Source organism: Fukomys damarensis, unplaced genomic scaffold (genome assembly GCF_012274545.1).
Source record: "Fukomys damarensis isolate Sample0158 unplaced genomic scaffold, DMR_v1.0_HiC HiC_scaffold_38, whole genome shotgun sequence".
NCBI classification, from domain to species: domain Eukaryota; kingdom Metazoa; phylum Chordata; class Mammalia; order Rodentia; family Bathyergidae; genus Fukomys; species Fukomys damarensis.
Window position 1 is genome coordinate 52,790,975 of NW_022900950.1, and position 20,322 is coordinate 52,811,296.

Consider the following 20,322-nt stretch of genomic DNA (forward strand, 5'->3'; position numbering starts at 1 on the left):
TATATTTCTGTATATGTTTATGTATTTGTTTATATGAATATGTGTATATATTTATATCATATATAAGTTCATATAAATGGGTATATATCCTCTAGGAATTGGAATATACTTAAAATTATTTATTGGGATTTTCAAATCTTTTTTTGACCTAAGAACATTTGGAATGACCACCCAACAGGAAGCAGGCATTAAAGATAGTGGTTATCAAGTTCAGTAACGGGGATGAGAAACTCTTGGGCATGCTGTGTTGAATCTCCTGTTTCCACTTATGCCCCTAGTCCACCAGCCTTCATCCAAACTTTCCTCTTTTTAGGCATTTATCAGTGAGAAAGTTATTTGTTTTGTTTTTATGCAGTCTCCATGAGAAGTAAACTTCCATAGAGTAGGAGCAAATTTGTCCGGTCCAAAGCTATATCTGCAGTTTCTAAAACAATGTCTGCTACATAAAAGGGCCAAATTAATACTTGCTGGGGAATAAGACCATAAATCTTTTCATGGTGATATTTCTCCCATTTTTAAATTCAGTGATAGTTATTCTTTTATACCTGGGTTTTGGAGTGAGTTTGTTTTGTTTTTGTTGTTTTGTTTGTTTGGGGTTTTGGATTTTTTATGAGACAGGGTCTCCCTAGGTAATTCAGGTTGGTCTTGAAGTCACTGTGTAGCCCAGTCTGGCCTCAGACTCATGGTGATCTTCTTGCCTCAGCCTCCTGAATGCTAGGATTACAGGTGTGCACCACCACACTTGGTTTATATTTTATTTTTAAAGGTTCAAAGCTTTTTCTATAGTTAATGTTAATAGTCCAGTTTTGATCTTTGAACTCAATTCCTAAGGACTCTGAACACTCATGTCAAAGTAGCAAAGAATTAAGTAAAATGTGTTAAAATCAATTCTAAACATTAAAAATAAAAACAGCCAAGGGGTAATTTCTGTTTATAAACTAAGAAACATTTCACAGTTAATTTTCAAAAAGGAATCCCAAGATGCCATGCTCTTGTGCCATTTAACTTCTAATACTGCGAAGTAATTTTATTTATATTTAATTGCCAAAAAAAAACCTTAAATATTCAAACAAACAAAGGGTGGAGAAAAATGGGCATTTGTAAAATTAGTTTCAACTGGCTTTTTCCCTATTTACAGATATGCTGAATGAGAAGCACCTATTAAACACATCATTTGCTGGAAAAATAACCCTAATATGGTTTTGTGATTTATTTTCTCTTCATTCCCTTATCATGGACTATGCAAAGTAGATGTAGTTCTAAAATTTATTTTATATAAAGTCAAAATTTCGAATAAAACTACTGTTTAATCTTAAGTAATCCTCAGGGGAAAACAACAGCACTTTTGCAAAGAAATTTTATACATCATCAGCTTGTCACATTAATATCAGAGAGAAAAGTAAGACATGTCCCATCTCTTTCATCCACTTTTAAAAGCTAGAGATTTTTATTTTGTTCTGCTTTTAAAGGAGCTTGTACTAAGGAAATTTCAAGGACATAATTTTATGAAATTTTTGAATACATAAATGTAAACTAGAAAAAAGTTGTAATTTAGAAATTTAAAAATAACTACTGTGTTTATATTGATTTATTTGCTTTCAGTTGCTAGTCTACAATTTCATACACAAATGTGCTTAATTCTAAAACTAAAAAAGTAGTCCTATTTTAAATATACAGTTGTTTGTGAATTTTTCTTACCAGTGTGAAAGAAGGCATCATTTTCTCACATCGGTAAATATTTTTTGATGTGTAATAATTGACAGCCACAAATATTGTTGATCCATTCCTCAGATCCTAGTTAAAACACCAATTATTGCCAGGCGTGGTGGTGCATGCCTGTAATCCCAGCACTCTGGAGGCTGAGGCAGGAGGATTGCTGTGAGTTCAAGACCAGACTGGACTACTTAGTGAGTTCCTGTTCAGTCTCCACTACATAGTGAGAACCTGTCTCAAAAACAACAACAACAAAAATCACCAGTTATTACTTTTCAAATATTCGCTAATGATAAAATTTTTATTTGAAACTTTTCAGATATTAATTGACTATACTTATTTCTTCTCTTATGAATTCCCAGTTACGTTTTGTTTTACTTCCTTTTGAAACATTTCCTTTTTATCTTGTTGGCTTATTAGGGTTCTTTGTAGGTTCGGGACTTTATCCATGAACAATGTATCGTAGGGCCCAGGATTTAGCTCAGTGATTCTGCCTCCTGCCTTGCAAGTGTAAGGTCGGAGTTTGGGTCACAGTACCAAAACAAAAATCCAAAAAACAGTGTATCATGTATGTTGAAAATGTTTTCAGAACTAGAGGTTTGAGGGCTGGGGATTTTAGCCCAGTGGTTCCGCTGCTTGCCTTGCCTAGCAAGCCCAATGCCTCGCAAGAACAAGGACCGGAGTTCAATCCCTGGTACCAAAAAAAAAACACAAAAAACAAAAAACAAAAGAACTAGAGGTTTGAATTTGATTCAGATTATTGTATTTTCAAGGAATTGTTACTCAATATGTGAATAATTATAAGTTTCTCTTCAAAGTCAAGCCTGAGAACTTTCTGATAGTTATAAATATTTTAATATTATAAGGTAAAACTTCATCTTGTGTAGCAATAGCTTTAAATTTTTAATCATGAAATACTTAAAGGGTACATAAAAATGGACTCATTAGCATCCCTCTGAAACCCTTTCCCCACTGGGAAGCAGAGACCCTCCCTCTATATCTTTTTTTTTTTTTTGTACCGGGGTGGGACTCAGGACCTCCTGCTTTCCAGGCAGGCATGACCTGGCTGAGCTTATATCCCTGGCCCCCTCCCTCTATATCTTGATTCTACAATACCTGCAGAGATGCCTGATGCCACTGTGGCACCAGTTCCACCTACAGGGCAAGGAAAAAACCAGGAAGTATTCAGATTTCATTTCACGTATGTTCTCCTGTCACACAGAGATGCCCCACCAATGCTGCTTGCTGTTTGGTTAGGTATGACAAGAAAACTATGTTTTACACAGCAGTATTTAAAACTGTCCTCCTTTTCCTGGTTTCCAAGAATGTGCATTGTGGGAAACTCTGCTCCTGTCAGATTTGGTTTCTTCTTGCATGCCTTTCCTAGGAATACATTACCTTTTGAACTGAAGAGTGGAAATCCCACAGACTGAGTGCCAAGCATCTCAGTCCAGAAATGTACTTACCAGCTGTGAAGGCTAAGGCAAATTATTTTTCTTCTTTTGGTTTCAGTTTTCTTAACTGTAAAATGGAGATTCTATCATCTACTTTGTATGGTTGTTGTAGAAAGTAGTAAGATAATATGTATGATGCGCTTTATATACTGTATACATGTAGAAGTTTCCCAACTGGTGGTGTTGGTATAATTACTGTTACTTGAGAGGCTGTTCTTGTTGGTTTTCTAGAAGATTTTGCTACATTAAAGGAAGCACTTCTGTTTTCATTCCTACTACACTAGCCATAAAGAGGGAGTTGAGAGAAGTGTTCCTGTCTCCCCTTACTCCACAATTCTGTTGGGCTGGCAGAACTGAGTTAATAATAAGCATTGCTTACATATGTTGTATAGGTGTCAGGCATTTGTCTAAGCTTCTTAAAGTTGCTATCCTAACTAATCTTCATCCAGTGAAATAGGTGCTATTACCACCTCCTTTTACGAATAAGTACAGCAAGACACAGAGAGGCTAAGTAATCTGTTGGGAGTCACATGCTAGTGAGTAGCCCAATCTGGATGTAAATACGGCCTTTCAGTCTCATTCATTTTGCTCCTTCTATAGTGGCAGCATTTACATTCTGGGACCCTTAATTTAGAAAGGTTGGAAGACACTGCTGGAAAGAAAGAGGAGGGATGTTGGAAACTGAGTATCATTAACCTGCAAGGGGAGGGTGGTATGCAAGGAGAAAAGTCATTGCCAAACAAATCCATATATTCTACAAACAACAAACTGGCTTTGTATTTCTTTGAATAAAGAATCTCCACAGTGCCAGGAGAGTTCCTGTAGAAGGTAATAGTGTCATTTCTTGTTTTCCCTGAACCCTTTCTGTAATTGCAGCCCTAAAACAGCAGCAGCAGGAGACCACCAGGGAAGCCTTTGTGGATAGTACCATGGGGTCTGTCGCATGGAATAAGTAAATAGACCCTATTTATTAAGCATGTAGAATTTATTTAAAATACCAATTTTAAGGGATGCAATAGAAGGATGTGTGAGTTTCTCATGGGTTGCAAACCAAAAATAATACTATGGTAATATTAGCAGTATCTAAACTACTCTTATCCTAATATTCATTTTAGCACCTGGGATGGGTTTCTCTCTCTAACTCTACTTTAATTTAAAAGATAAACAGTTTAAGCTTTGCTTGCCTTGAATCATTTTTACTGTGAGGTTGAACTGTCTGTATTATTCTTATTCCACTCATGGCTCCAGGGGAAGTCTTAAAATTTAACACATCAGGAGAAGAATTTCTATGGAGTAAATTCAGATACACTGTGACATCTAAAGCCCTGGAAGTTTTTATGTTACTTGGAAGATATTTTCTGTCTTGGATTGAGTTGGAAGTGGGAATTATTCTCACCCTACCAAATCAACTGCAGTTTTCAAATCTTCTTCAGGTCTGGGCTTATGTTTCCTGCCAAATTTTGTTCATTTCATCTATAATCTCCAATATAGTTCTTGTTGATTTCTAAAATTGTAGAATTGGCATGTGGTCAGCTATGTTTGTTTAAACTGGGATCTATTAAGTATCTTTTATTGGGAAACTAAAAAGCTTTACATGTGTGCACATACAGTGATTTGAAGTTGTCAGAAGGACAGCCTGGTCCTCTTCTATTGCATTCCCTGGTTGACACAAAGATTTGGGGTGGGTTTTACTTGGGTCACAATGACAGTGCCTTCATTTTTACAGATGACCTCAGGTATCTGTTACAGTGTAGTTCTAATGAAGTATAGTTATGATACTGTTTTATATATATATAATATATATATATATATTACAATTTTATGTGTTGACATATATATGCACTTGTGAAATCATCATAATAAAAATAATGGAGCTGGGCGTTGTGGCACATGCCTGTAATCCCAGCACTCGGAGGCTGAGGTAGGAGGATCACTGAGTTCGTGACCAGCCTGGGCTATATAGTGAGTCCCAGGTCAATCTCAACTACATATGTGAGACCCTGTCTCAAACAAACAAACACACAAACAAACAAAAAATAATGAACATATCAGTCACACCAAAAAATTTGCTTTTCCCTTCATAATCTTTCCTTTCTACCTTTTCATACCCCTCCCCACCCAGCTCATCTCCAGGTAGCCACTGATCGATCTTCTGTCTGTCTCTATAAATTATTTTGCATTTTCCAAAGTTATATACAAATAAAATTTTACAAAATATATTTGATGGCTTGCTTTATTAAGTATATTGCTTTTACCACAGTAAGAAATTTTCCTAGGGATTTTCAGTTTTCTAAGAATAGATGTTGGGTTTCATCAAGTGCTTTTATTGTATCTATTGAGATGGTCTTTCTGTTTTTCATTTTCTATCTACTGGGCTAGTAAGTTACATGGATTGATTTTTAAATCAATATTAAACTAACATTGCATTCTCTACTTGGTCATAATGCATTATTCTTTACATAGATCATTAGATTCAAGTTGCTAAAATTTAGTTTCAAATTTTCCACCAAAAATCATGATGAATATTTTCTGTAATTTTCTTTCACTTTTTTTCTGGTTGTATTATCAGTAATACTAAAATCATAAAACAATTGGGAATATTTCCTTTTTTTTCAAATTTCTTGAAAATTTGTATAGAATTAGTTTTTATTTTTTCCTTTAGTATTTAATTTCTATTAGGGAGAATTTCATAGCATAATCATCAGGTTTAGAATTTTCCTGTGAGGATAATTGTAACTACAGAATAGATACAGGGTTTTATAAATTATTTATTTCTCTTTTAGTGAACTTTGGCAATTTTCATATTTCAAGAAATTCACTTTGTTTCAAATTCGTAGACATATATTTTTTCATAACATTTCTTTATAGTTATGTATAGGGTCTAAAGCTGTTACCTTTCTCATGACTATTGTCAGTGTTTGTGTATCTTTTCTGTTATTTAATGCATCAGTGTTTGGGATTATTATGTTTTCTTCATGCATTGTCTTCTTTATTATTATAAAATTATGTTTTACATAAAAATTATATAATTTTTTTGGTTGTGAACATACTTGCCTGATATTAATCCTTCCCACCCTGCTTTTGTTTTTTAGTTTTTGTTTTTGACTGGTGTCAGGATGCTATTTTTTTCAGTTTTTTCTTTTTAGCCTGTTTATGAGTTCATATTTAAAGCCCATTTCTTGTAGGTGGTGTATAGAGTTTGGTCTTATTTTTTAATCTACTTTGATTATCTCTACTTTTTAATTGGAATATTTAGACCATTTACTTTTGTTATGGTTATAAGTATGATGAATCAATCTTACCAATTGATTCTATTATTCCAATGTTTTTCTATTTTTCTATGGTATTTTTGATTGAAAATATTTTTATTACCTTTTACTTCCTGTATGTGTTATGCACGAGCCATACTCATATCCTATATGTTATTTGCTGTTGTATGTTTTATTTCTGCATATTTTGTAATCACAAAATAAGTAACTTTTTCTTTTTCTTAGTCATCTTTAAATTTTTAAAAAATAACCATAAAATATTTTATACTAAACTACATATTTACTGTTTCTGATGCTCTTCATTCCTCTGCATGGATCAAGGATTTAAATCTCATAAACTCAGCCTAAAAGACTTCCTTTTTAATATTTTTCATAATATAAATTTGCTAGTGATGTATTATTTCAGGGTATTAGGTATGAAAAGTCTGTCACTTTCATTTTTGAAAGGTATTTTCACTGGTTATAGAACCTAGTTTTTCAGATTATTTTTCTTTTAATTCTTTAAAAAGATGCTACTCTAATGTCTTCTGGCTTATAATATGATCTCACTTTTATCTTTTTTCCCTTATATGTAATATGTCTTTCTCTCAGGATAGTTTTACAAATTTGTCTTAAACACTGACTTTAAATAATATTGTCATGATATGTCTTCATGTACTTTTAATTATATTACTTCTTCCATGTATTTTTTAGCTTCTCATAAGTTTATCGTTTTTATCAAATTTAAATAATCTTCACCATTATTTCTCACATATTTGTCTGGCTATACCCTCATTAAGCGAATTTAACCACAAATATATTAGGCTGCTTGAAGTTGTCCCATAAATCTTTTATGCTCTTTTCCTTTCCTTGTTATTATTGGTTTTCTTCTTCTGTTTCATTCTATTAATATTCTTAAAGTTTACTACTTTTAAAATAAAGTGTCTTATCTGTATTTAATTTCATGCAGTGTATTTTAATCTCATACACTGTACTCATCTCTACAAGTTTGCTTTGAATTTTTTTATCTTTCATTTCTCTAGCATATTTAGTCTTCTACCTTCATGAGCATATGAAATAGAGTTTACATACTTGTTTACTAATTCTATCACCAGTGGTATTTACATTTTTATTTTTATTGATCTGTTTCTTTATTATGGGTACATTTTTCTGCTTTTCCTTTGTTTTACTGTTGCTATAAAAGAACCACTCACATAGTGGCTTAAAACAACCCAGATTTATGATCTTATAAAGAGCTCTGTTGTTTAGAAGTCTATGCAGATCTCACTAGGTAAAATCAAAGTGTTAACAAGACAATGTCCCTTTCTGGAGGCTCTGGGGAAAGAGCTGTTTCTTTGCTTTTACACCTTCTGAAGTTTGCTGTGTTCCTTGGCTTATGACCTTTCCATCTTTAAAGCACCAGTGTTGGTTTGAATCTTTCTCACATCTCATCCCTGAAAGATTCTCTTCTTGTGAGTTAATTGATTCCCTGGAAGGATCCACATAATCTATCAGGTCAGATGATTATCAGTCTTCATGCTGTTGGCAGCTTAATTCTCTTTGACATATAAAATGAGATATTCAAAGGTGTGGGAATTAGCCTGGTAATTTTTCATTGGTTACTAGACTTGTGAATTTCATCTTGTTAGATGTTGGATGTTTTTGTATCCCTGTCAATATCCTTCATGTCTGTTCTTTGACATGTTGCATTTCTTTTTGATGCTGCTTTGAAGCTCTGTTATAAAAGATCAGATGCCTAATTTTGCCCTACAATTTAGGAAATACTACTCTAAATAGTCTGTTGGCTACCACATGAATTATGAGACTTTTCAACACCTCCCAGTCTTTTTAGGACCTCTGAATTGTTCTCAGTAATCCTTTGCCTAGTTTTTTCTCCAGGCTTGTCTAGTTTCCTCTCATACATCTACTCATCAGGTCTTCCTTGGGGTGGGCCCATTTTAGGCTTCACGTGTAAATGGAGAAAGTGCCTATTTCTCGTCTCTGGGACACCATGCCCAGTGAACTCTGGTTGCCTTGGCCTTCCCAGTCTTCTAACTATGTCAGCTCTTTCAGTGTTCCTTTTCCTTTTTCAACAGCCAGGAAGTGCTCCTGGCGGTAAGCTCAGGTAATTATAGGGCTCCCTTTGTTTGTTTCCCTCCTCTCAAGAATCATTACCTTGCATTGCTCGGTGTCCAATATCTGAAAACCAACCGTATTTCTTGTATTTTATCTGGCTGTTTAGTTATTTCAGGTTGAAGTACGTATCCTGTCACACTTATTTTCTCTTTGCCAGGAGTAAAAATCAAACATTTGTTATTTGCCACGTATTTCATTTTGATAAGGGCAACAATGATACCCAAATATTTAACAACTGATAGGTCTTGGGCACTGACCAAACAGAACAGATGCTGGCCTAAAACAGTGATATGACCACATTGGTGTTTGCCAGTTGAATAATAGCTCTGTCCTGTATAGTGGCCAAACCTCATAATCAACCCAGTTTTGGGTTTTGTTATTGACAGCTCTGTTGAGACCAAAAAGCTCTGTAGTAGGACTGACCTAGATTTGAGTTCTGACTCTGCCACTTCTAGCTGGCAGTTGAATTGAGTTTTCTCCATTCTGTAATCTCCAGGCATCACCATGATGAAGGTTAGGGAAGGAAAAATATGTGCCTGGCACATAAAATCCTCAGTAGAAATGACTGCACTGTCCCTCCATACCTTCCTCCATTGTCCATCTGGAGTCCTCAAAGCCACTATAGTGGTCTGCTGATGGTACATTTTTTTTTCTCAGAGGTCAGTTCACCCAAAATAAAGAAAGGATCATGCCCAGGAATGAGGTTAGTGGGGAAAAAAATCTAAAAGGATCACATGTGTGCAGTAGGAGGGAGGGAAACATGAGCAGTAAGCCTGAGCAGAACTGGTCTTCTGGCAAGGTGATATGAAGTCTGTCCAGGAGGGAGTTGGCATCCAAGGCCACAGGAGAGGCCATACACAAGGTCTGCATAGCAGGTGTGGAGTTCAGTGAGATAGCAGTGGCTGAACTGGGTGTTCCAAATTCTCACCTCTCTGCCTCTTTGGGTAATAGCAGGGCAGGATTGGCCTGGCCCCACCAGGAGACAGGCAGTGGCAGGAGCACTGTGTGAGTGAAGCCTTGGGATTTGATTTCTTGGCACTAAACTCTGGGTTTAGACAGAATTTTCTTCTCATAATCCATGGCCACTGTGTCAGTCTGGGGGTAATGTCAGCTCATCTGTTTCATTTTAAGATTTTTTTTCAGTAAATTAAGGTTCTTTGTAATTTCTCACTATTTTCTCTGAAAGTTTCTGCCTTTCTTGATGCAGGAAGTCCTAACACTAGTCTTTACTTCCTTGTGTTCCTAGCACCCAGCCCACCTGGACCCAAGGACCTACTGGTGACAGTGAATAATGCATGTGTCACAGGGTTATTTATTTAAGACATAAGGAAAAAGATACATAACAGAGAACGTCCTAGGATAAATCCCCCAATGCATACTTGATCCATCTTCCTAGTTTTTTTCTATTTTGTTTTAGTTTGACTTAGTTTTGTTTAACAAAAACTTGCTGAAATGATTCACTTCCCTTGTGCCTCTGGCCCATTATTTTGTGACAAAAGGAAGTTAAATACTTGTGATACGGTTTTCAGATTCTTTTGACTGATCAAATGTATTTGAGAAAAAAACGTGAAGATCTGTGTTGGTACAGTCAAGAAAGCATAATTGAATGTGGCCATGAATTCTGCCCAAGCTAACATTTCTATTCTGGCTTTTCTGGCAAATGGAAATTCCCTGTTCATTTGCAACAAGCAGATATAGCTTAGCTAGCCCTTGTTCTCTGTCTTTACAACAAATGTACCCTTTATAACCTCAGCCCTCCACACCACGAGCATGTCTGATGTAAGCTCAGCCTGAAGGAGGCCTGCTGATCCAGAATGCCCCATGTTGAGAAAAGGAGAAAGGTAAGTAAGAATATAGATGAAGAAAGATAAATAACAAGGCATTCAATAGCCCTCTGCCCCAAAGTTATTTGATAAGTGAAGTGAGAAGGGCTGCTTTTAAAAGGATGGCTTCAGCCCAAGGGGCTGTTGCTCTTTGACTTGGGTGTGTACTTATAGAGTGCACTATATTTGGGTTTGGGGACACAGTGGCTTACAAGATAGATCCTTTCACTGAAGTTGGCCACTTGTAATTCAAAGTGCGATCAGGCTCTTTCGTAAACAGTAGCACAGAAGCTGGATTTGCCTCCCAAATTACACTGTCCCTTCCCAGTGTGGCTTTGTGACTGTGTTTGTGTCACAGTGGGCAGGAAGTACCTTAGGCCAGAGATCCTGACTTGCCTCTGTGCCCAGCATCTAGTGCATTTGCCTCACAACTGTGCACATGAAATGTTTAATGAACAAATATCTTAGAGAAACCCAGGTCAATAAAGAAAATTGCCCCTTAATTTTTTCAGTTGCAAAATTTACTGGTTGAAGCCTAACATGGAGAATGGCACAGCTCTGTGAGAATAATGAGTAACACACACACACACACACACACACACACACACACACACACACATCTTCTCTCCCTCTCTCATCTGTCATGCTTATGCATAGTCTTAATGCACAGTAATATAGCGAATAATATATTGAATATGTTTTCTGCTCAAGACAGGCACTTAGCACTACTGTGGGACCCTAGAGGCCACTGAAATAGAAAAAAAAATCCTAACTAATTTACATTTGTAAATTGATTAATTTTTTGTAAATTGCTAGCACATAAATGTCTGTCATAAGTCTGGTGCTTGTAAAAATAAAATGCTGTCACTAGACAGTGGACAGGGCAGGTTTCAGCAACATAGCTGAGATAAGAAGCCTGAGGTACACCCCACCTTCTCCGCTCTTCTCTCTGCCTCCTGCCTCCCTGGAGGTCATAGACAAGGAAACTCTCACTGTGGTCAAGACAGAGTGGACCGAATTCTGCTTCTTCTGTGGTTCCAACGTGCTGAAGGCAAATGTTTTCAGTCTTCCAAACCTTCATTTCCTTTTAATCTGTAGAGAGGAAAAACTCTGGGAGATGTAATGAGACCAGCTTATTAAATGACTGGAAAAGGGTTTTGAAAATATAGTACTGAATTGCATAAAGGCTAAGGAACAGTTCAAACTTGGATCTTCTGGGGATGAGAATGAGATAAAGACCCCTCAATGAAAAACAAAAACATCCTTTGAATTCCCAACTGGGCAGAAAATGATTGATTTAAAATGAAAATCTGGGTGATCATCTCTGTTATTAACCTTGAAATCCTTAAGAAAAAAATCTTTAGGGTTTGTCTTCCATGCGGGAAATTAGTTCTCTGAGTTTCTGGCATTGAGAGATGCATGCTGTGGAGGGAAGCACTGTGAAACAAGTTATTAAGAAATACTCCTCAAAGCACACTGCCCTCAGCCCAAAAGGCTAAATTAGTTTCTAAAGGCAATTTGTTAATTAAATTATTCCATATTAGTTTACTTCTCTGAAAACTCAGCCACTGGGATTACACAGGATTTTGCCAGAAATGATAGGCTATGCGAGAATATGGGTTGGCATTGGTGCTTCCTAAAAATGCACATCATGTAAATATGAAGTCTGTCCAGGCCTTCAGATGGCATGGAATATTTTCAAAGTCTAGTGCTGCTAGATTTTAATTTGTTAAAAAGGTGTGTGCGTGTGCATATGTGCACATAATGTAGGCACATTCATTTAGATGGATGAAATAGGATTACAAAAGGAAAAACTAGGTTTAAGGGGAAGGAAGATATGCCAGACGTAGAAATGAGCACAGCTGGAGTGTTTGGGTGTTAACATCTCATCTTTCTGGCAGAAAAAAAAAGAGCAGAGAGCAAATAGCACTGAATATTGCAGCTCTCACTTTGAAGTACAGAAAAACGTCTTGTGTTCTGGGGTGAGGTGTTGGTGGTGGTGAAGTTTCCTAATACTAAACCCTTGGAGAAATTGTTCCTTTGGGGAAACTGTATGACAGTTTCCTAGAAGACCTCTGATTTCCACCTATGTACAGTGCTTTCTTAAAGTTAGAATACATAATACTGTAAAACATGGCTTAAAAAGCAGTAGAGAATTGGGATATATTTTTTAAATAAAGCGGTTTTGTGGCACATGTATAGTACAGCACACACACATGCGCACATGCATATGTAAGCTCACCCATATATGTGTGTGTGTAATGTTGCTCATCAGAGTGATCGCTAATATGTACTGAGTACTCACTGTGTGAGCCGTGCTTTGAAGCTCTTTGCATATTTTATTTCATTTAATCCCAGGACACCCATGCGAGGGTAAGTAATCCCTTTATTCCTCTTTCTTGGAAACTGAGAACTGAGGCACATTGAAGCGTAGAAGCTGCTCAATTAGGCAAGAGCGGAATTGTACTGTTGACCTTGGGACTCAGGCTGTTTTCCACCTGTCTAAGCTGCTTTTCTCTCTGATTTTTCTTTTCTTTCCATCCTCAACTCTTTTTCTTCCCCCTTCCTAATTTCTAGTCAGAATTTATACTTTCTTTTGTCCATCTTTATTTTTCATTCTATTTATCATTGTATAGAATAGAAAATTATGTTTACTGCCTATATCTTATGCTTCTAGTTTAGGATAATAGAGGAGGAGTGAAGCTTTTCCTTCTAACTCGTTTTGGTTGGGTTGCATCTTACTCTGGCTATTGTATTTTGGTATTCCTTGTGGCATGCAATAAGTTGTCCTGTCCTGAATCTTGTAAGCACTGACTGACATTAGGCCACCTAGTATAGATTTCAGTGAGACTACACATACTGTCCTGCCCCTGTGCCTCATTCCCCTCAGGTACCATGATATATTGGGAGGGTGAGCAAGAGGGGTGACTCAGAGGCGCCATACTCATGAGTGTGTGGCTGTCAGTTCTGCCTGTGTGTTCTGTGGTCCTGCGCACACTTTCTCTCCTCATACCTCTTATATATTCTCATTATCTGTAAAGTATAGTAGCCATCATAAGAGAAATAACTAACAAAAATCCACATGGCTCTGTCAATTGATAAAGTAAATGTAAAGACCATCAGATATTATTTGCTTAGATATACCTGAATTTAGGTATATCTGACATTATGGATTGAGCAACCAAATATTACTTTATCTTGTCCTGTTAGTATAAAAATCTACATTTGTAAATCTTGTCATTTCTTTCATTAACAGAATTATTGAAAGCCATACCCCATTCCTAGGTTGATATTAGATCCTGAGATAAGGTGACCATTAAGTCACCCAGTTCTCCTTAGCCACAGTTTAGTAGTAAAATTAAATTAACGTGAGATTGATCTAGGATTTGAAATCCACACATGATTTCAATTTCCCAGAGGAACCTTTGTGATATGTTTACATTTAAAACAGGCTTTCTTTTCAGCCCAAGTCCATAGCTATATGCTGAGCTTATTTAAAGAAGGCAATTATGTGTTGTTTCAACCTGTAAGTTTAAATTGAAATCTATATAAATTGTTTAAAATACTTTGATGTGAATGTTTTCTTTGAAGTTAAATATTGAATATGTATTTCTTTGTTCTTTTTTAAATTTATGAGATGTTATCTGTCGGATTGTTTTGTAAACTGGAATTGAGGTTGACAAAATAAAAAAGTTAGCCCTTGCACATTGCCTTGGAAACAATCTGGATTCCAAGGGAAGATCCCTGTGAAATACCATCTCTGCTGTCATGACCAACTGACTATGCAGGGCTTTGTGTTACTGTGAAGTCACCAGGCTATTAGCCTGATTTCAAAGAAAGGAAAGAGTTATGTAAAGGAAGGGGGCATCTGTGTTAGCATATATTATTTAGTCTTTCAGTATATATGTGGAGTGTCCCCACTCCTTAGAAGGATAGATCAGTTATAAATAGATGTGTAAAAATTAAAACGTACTTCTTAGGTGCGTGACTGAGTATTCAAACGTACATCTCAAGATTCAAAAGTTTTTCACCTCTACTTTCTTTTCTAGTACCATGGGCTTGTCAGTTTGCATACTCAGCTGGGCCTATTCAGTCCTTTCTTCCCCCCATCATTATGTAACTATCCTGCTGTACAATGTCACATAACATTATACAGAGAAAAAATTAATCATCAGCTAATGAGATAAGGATGTGAAAAGAAGTTTGAAAGAAGTAATTTAGAGGCCCCAATTAGGGTCTATTCTTGTGGTTTTCCCATGGGCATTGCTGGCTGATCCCAGGGTGTGAGTGGAGGGAGTCGAGGGAGGAAGGCCAAGAGAGGGAGGAAGAAGGATGAGATGGGGAAGAAGATACAGAATCTGTGTCTTTGGGGAACAAAAAGAGGCCTTTGTAGTACTTCACATAAGAGCTAATAACTTAAATCAGCAATAGAAACAAGCAATACGATATAGGAGTTCTTTCAAAGGTGGATCTGAGTGTTTAGCACACAATGGGCTGTGGTACCTACAGAGATTTTAAATTAGGAACTGAGATGAAGGGTGTTGACCTTAGAGGAAAAAAGCCAGACCTGAAGGTGTAACCTGCTCACAGGTGTTTAGCAGGGATGGAGTAGGAGAGATGCCCAGGATCCTGGGAAGTTTGCCATGGACTGCATCTGGCAAGGCACAGAAACAAAGAGCGAGCTCCAGTAAGCCTTAGCAATAACTGAATACACTCAAGATATTAACACAAAGAGTTAAGAGTGTGTCCTTGAGACTTTGGAATGGCCTTCAAACTAGAAATAAGGTACTAAGGATTCAGAAGAAACAAATGCCACAAGGAAGGAGACAGAGTGAGTTTTAAAAGAAGGGGTTTCTAAAAAGGTGTGCACCAATCTGAGGGTGCAGGGGCTATGGAGAGCATTTGGAGTAAAGGTAAAAATGGGAAAGTGTAGAAATAGTATCTTGGTGAGAGCAAAGGACTAACTAGCTGACTAAGGAGGAGTGTATGAGAAGGATTCCAGGTACCAAGCCTGAACCCCAGGCCTCCCAAACATGCATGGGGAAAGCAGCTAATAGTTCCCTTCCCAAGCATGACCTGATCTTCTCTGTCTCTACAGCCAAATCTGACCAGCCCGGGGAAGTTTGTTGATGAATGAGTAGGGAAAGGAACTTTAAGAGGGAATTGTCTAGCTGTTTTATAAATATTAAGGGTAGGAGAGGGAGAATTATAGACAGGAGGAGAACCTAAGAAGACAGATTTGGAGAATGCAGAACTTTTCATCTAGTTTCAAAATGCCCACTGTTTGGATGAATAAGGGCATCATCCCACAGAGAGGCAAGAAAAGTGTTTCGGTTGAATGAGGTCATTTAGCATGTGTTGGCTCTGATGGGACTGCCCAGAGAATCACATGACTGTAAGACATGAGGAAGCCTTCCGTGCAGACCCCACCCAAAACAAGCATCAAATAGGAGTGTCACTTTTTAATAGCAATATGCCAAGTTAGTCAAGGAAAGCTCAAAATTAAGAAAGGAAGAGACCCTGCCGAGTAGTTAGCCACCTTCTTCCTGGCCTGTGTGCAGGATAACCCTAGAGTTCTGAAAGGTGGGTTTTACAGAGGGACAGTCACATGTGACAGGATGGAAGAGACAGCATGCTGAGGCTGGACAAGAGAGGATGTGGGTGTTCTATGGGCTTTCTTCATGGATATGAATCATGGGAAAGAGAATGAACCCTGTCTCAGTACTCTAGGAATGAGGAATAAGGACAGTGGATTTTACTATCAGTTACGAGGTCCTGAACCCAAGTATGAGGATGCATTAATGGAATGAGCTGTGTGAGGTGATAGTGATGCCCTTCACTAGAACCTTCCAAAAGGCTGGCCGGCCAGAGAGACACTGAACAATTCAAATGCACAGGAAGCAGCATAGGGTCCTCTACTCTCATTCCAGTCCCGCACTTGACTACCTGGGTGACTTTGGGAAACTTGTCTTATGCCTCCTGCTAATCATTTGATTTTCTTATCTCTAAATCCCTAGGATAGGACAAATAAGTCCATTGTCTCTTTCAGCTCTGAGAGTTCATATTCTGTACTTAGGTCCAGGGTCCATCTCTTCAAAAGAGATCCCTCCACACCTGATCACATGTGCTACTGTGGTTTCCGAACCTCTGCTGTGAGGCCCCCTTTGTCTGAGGGGTGTGCTCTGAAAGGCCCAAGAAGCATGAAGCAGCTGGTTCTGGGTGAGTCTAACAGAAAGGGCCCAGGCACTGCCTTTCAGTCACTTGGCCCTGCTTGAGTGAATTCACAGAGCCTTCATGGCCCCTTACCTCCTATAGACTTAAAACATTTGGTTTGCTGAATATAGGCTCCTCTTGTATGTTACTGGAAAGATCTGACTCCTTCGAGCAGTCACTTCTTCTCTGTGCCAGCTTTGGTCAGAAGTTTTGAAATGGTTTTCACTTTGAGACATGTCATATTTCCAAACTCAGACACAAATCTCCTCACCCAAGTCAACAGTGCTTAAAATAGCTGTTGACGGCTGCAATCCTCCTTGCTGCCAGTGTTGCACCCCAGTCAAGGAGACAGAGGCTTTTATTGATGGAATGAGGTCTGTGTTTATAAAATGGGCATGGCAGGGCTCCAGGAGCATACTCTAGATGCACATCTTGGATTTAAATGGGAAACATACCTCTTTGCCTTTACATCTCTTTGAAAAGATCATAAACACATTTTCAATTTCGCTTTCTTAAAGATCCTGCTTGTAGGCATTCACTTATCTTATAAAGTACACTGTTATGTTAACAAATAATCTATGTAGTTGATTTGTTCTCAACAAATATGTAGCAATTTTCAGGGTTTGTTTTTTTCACAAAGAGAAGACATAAGAGCAATTCTGCCTCCAAGGGATTAGGTTTGAATATTTTTTTATGAGAACATTTTGAAATATCATTGTATTTATGATCCCAATGTCTATTTTGGGGATAACGCTTTTAACAGACCCACTGCATATATAGAAATCATCCTTTTTAAAGAAGCAGATCAGCTTTTGCCCTCTCCGGGATCCCTTCCCTAACACTATCCCCTGAATTGGTTTTCTAGGGCTGCCTAAAAGGAAGGATGGCTTAAAATAACAGAAATTTATTCTCTCACAGTTCTGGAGGACAGAGGCCTGTAATTGGTTTGTCTACAGATCCAGGTTCTTTCTGCAGCATGTAGGGAAGAATCTGTCTCATGCTTTCCCTTAGCTTCTGGAGTCTGCTGGCTCCCCTTGGTCATCCTGGACTTGCCACTGTGTATTGGCAATCACTACCTCTGTCCTTCTGGCATTCTCCTTGCATGTCTGTCTGTCTCTTCTCTTCTTATAAGGGCAGAAGTTTATTAGTTAGAGCCCTCTCTAATCTGGTATAACTTCACCTTAACATGATCACATCAGCAAAGACTCTATTTCCAAAGAAGGTCATATTCACTGGTCATATTTTCTTAGGACTTAAACATTTTTTTATGGGGAGCACAATTCAACTTATACTAAAATTATAGTAAACCTCTCAGGCTGACATAGCTGTCCCCCTTCTCTGTGTTTCCATAGCATTCTATTTTAATGTCTCACAGCAGATGTCATATTGTGTTATTTTCTATTAAATTGTTTTTAATCATGAACTGTCCCATTCATGAAGAAAGGACTCATATACACAAAACCTTTGCCTGCATTTCATTATCATCACTATTTTCTTTTATGTTTATTCAATGGTAATATTATATTTGTATAAGGTTATAATATTATACTTATGTTTGTTAGTTTTACATAATTACTACCATTTACTGAGTACCATTTTCTAGACACTAGATATTATTTTTTTTAACTTTTATTTATTTCTCACAAGAACAATGTTACGGTTTGTGTTTAGATGTTCCCCCAAAGCCTCATGCAGATAAGGTGGGGCTTTCTATTTCAGAGGCAGTTTAATCTGGAATGTGTGATGCTGGGGTTAGGGCCGTATAATTACTAAACTACTACATGTGAGTGATTAGTTTGGCACCGCCCTAATCCCAATAGTCTGAATAAGATAAAATGGGCAGAAGAATGCTGCTAAACCCTTGTGTTGCCTTTGCTGCCTTATGTACACCGTATTGTTTCTCTTCTGCAGTGCTTGTTTGCCATCCCTGCCTAGCAGCCAGCCAACTATGGATTTAAGTCTATGAACTGTAAGCAAAAAGCCAAATAAACTCCTTCCTTTTTAACTTCGGGTATCGAGTATTTTGTCTCAGCAATGAGCAAAAAGTAACACAAACACTAAATGATAAATATCATTTGCTCCATTGTAAAGATATTATGGAGGAATTTAGAAAGGTTATATTTCCTAAGGTGTCCCAGCCAGTGCTTGGCAGCCCCAGGACTTGGTCTCAGGTATGTTTGACTGCAGATGTGGGCTCATTACCCTTTGATGTAGGGAAAGTGGGGCATCAGGCAGTTGCCATTGGAGACTGCTCTAAGTGTCTTATCCTAAACTTCCAGGAAATAGAACGCTCTTGTGTATCGTGTAACTTCTCTGCAGGGTGACGACAGGTTATATGTGAAGTTAATAACTCTCCTGGAGAAAGGGGACATCCTCCAGCCTATTTCTCTGTGAAGCACATGTCCTGGGACATGACCCCCACTCAACCTCTCCCTGAATTCATGGGCCCCTCTCCCCACAGCAGGAATAGGAGGCCTGGAGCCCTGGAGCCTCGGTTCCTGCCAACCACACAGGTTTTATGCCCTAGCCTGTGCCTTTTGTCTGATAACTGGGTTGTCTGCCACCTTCCCCAAATCTCAGGCGCTGGTATGTGAATCCTGTCTTGCTTCTCCAGGTGAGACTCAGCATAGGTAACCTGTTAGGGAGCATGGCTTTTCCTAACCCGTAACCCTGTGATATTGCTGCAAAACTCCATTCCCTCTGGATTGAGTCAGACACCTGAACTTCAGTAGGACAACCCTTCCCTATAACCTGTAGCAAAATGCCCTGGTGTGGCTGTCCTGCCACACTGGACAGTGTTTTATCTGCTGCTAATAATCTATGTCTTAGCCTCTTTTGCAGGACACCCTTGGCCCTAGATGAGACCAGCAGTGCTCCCATCATGTACTCTGATTACCTTCCCTTTTATTATTCTCTTGGAACATAGCTTTCTGCATTCTGGGCTAATTTTTTTCCTGGCACTGACAGCTCATCAGGCCTGGCTCCCTGTTCTCACCTAACCTAATTATGTCTGCCTTTCTTTCCCATGGAATCTGGTTCTCAACTTAAATAGGAGATTCTTTATAGAGGGGTCTACTAGAAATATCAGAAAAGATCCAAGCCATTGCTAAGGATAGCAAACAGGGAAAGAAAAGCCAAAGGGTGGTGCAGGGTGTAGGTGGTAGAATATGCCTTTGCCCTTTAGGGACTGCCATCCCAGTGAGAAGCAAGTGGATGCCAGATCCTTTCTGAACTGTAAGACACTATAGCTTCTTAGCACCTGTGGCAACTTATCAGTACCCTGCAGGCATGTACACACCGTGATGAAGCCGTAGGGAGTTACTTGGGATCACCAGCTTATCTGACTCTTAGTGGGTAGTTCTTTTCTTGGACAGCTCTTTGAGCTTCAGTTCACATGTTTCTATTTGACCACTCTGGCAGGGAAGGGGCCCATCCTTTGTTTTCACTTCAAACCCTGTGATTTTCTAAGTGTGGAATTGATACAAACACTCTAATTTAGATCCTGGTAGTAGTAAATGCCCAAGAAATGCTGAATGAATGAGACAGTTAATTAAATAATTCCCCAGCCATCCTTCTAAAATCTAAACATAATCCTCTCAAACCACACTAAAAAAATGTTCATCTGGGCCGGGGATTTAGCTCAGTGGTTCGTCGCCTGCCTTGAAAGTGCAAGGACCCGAATTTGATCCTCAGTACCAAAAAAAAAAAAAAAAAAAAAAAAAAAAAAAACTTACT

At 38.1% G+C, this 20,322-nt stretch overlaps 1 protein-coding gene across 5 annotated transcripts in view; it reads left to right on the forward strand.

The window, feature by feature from the left end:
- The window catches only part of Enox1 (ecto-NOX disulfide-thiol exchanger 1), a 436,949-nt gene that overhangs the window by 249,716 nt on the left and 166,911 nt on the right, over window positions 1-20,322 (forward strand). The window contains exon 2 of one of the 5 annotated variants that reach the window (XM_033759996.1): window positions 10,305-10,392. The exons of the other annotated variants lie outside the window; for them this stretch is intronic. The gene's annotated coding sequence lies outside the window, so the exon portion shown is untranslated. The remainder of the gene's footprint in view (window positions 1-10,304; window positions 10,393-20,322) is intronic. 5 annotated transcript variants of the gene reach the window in all.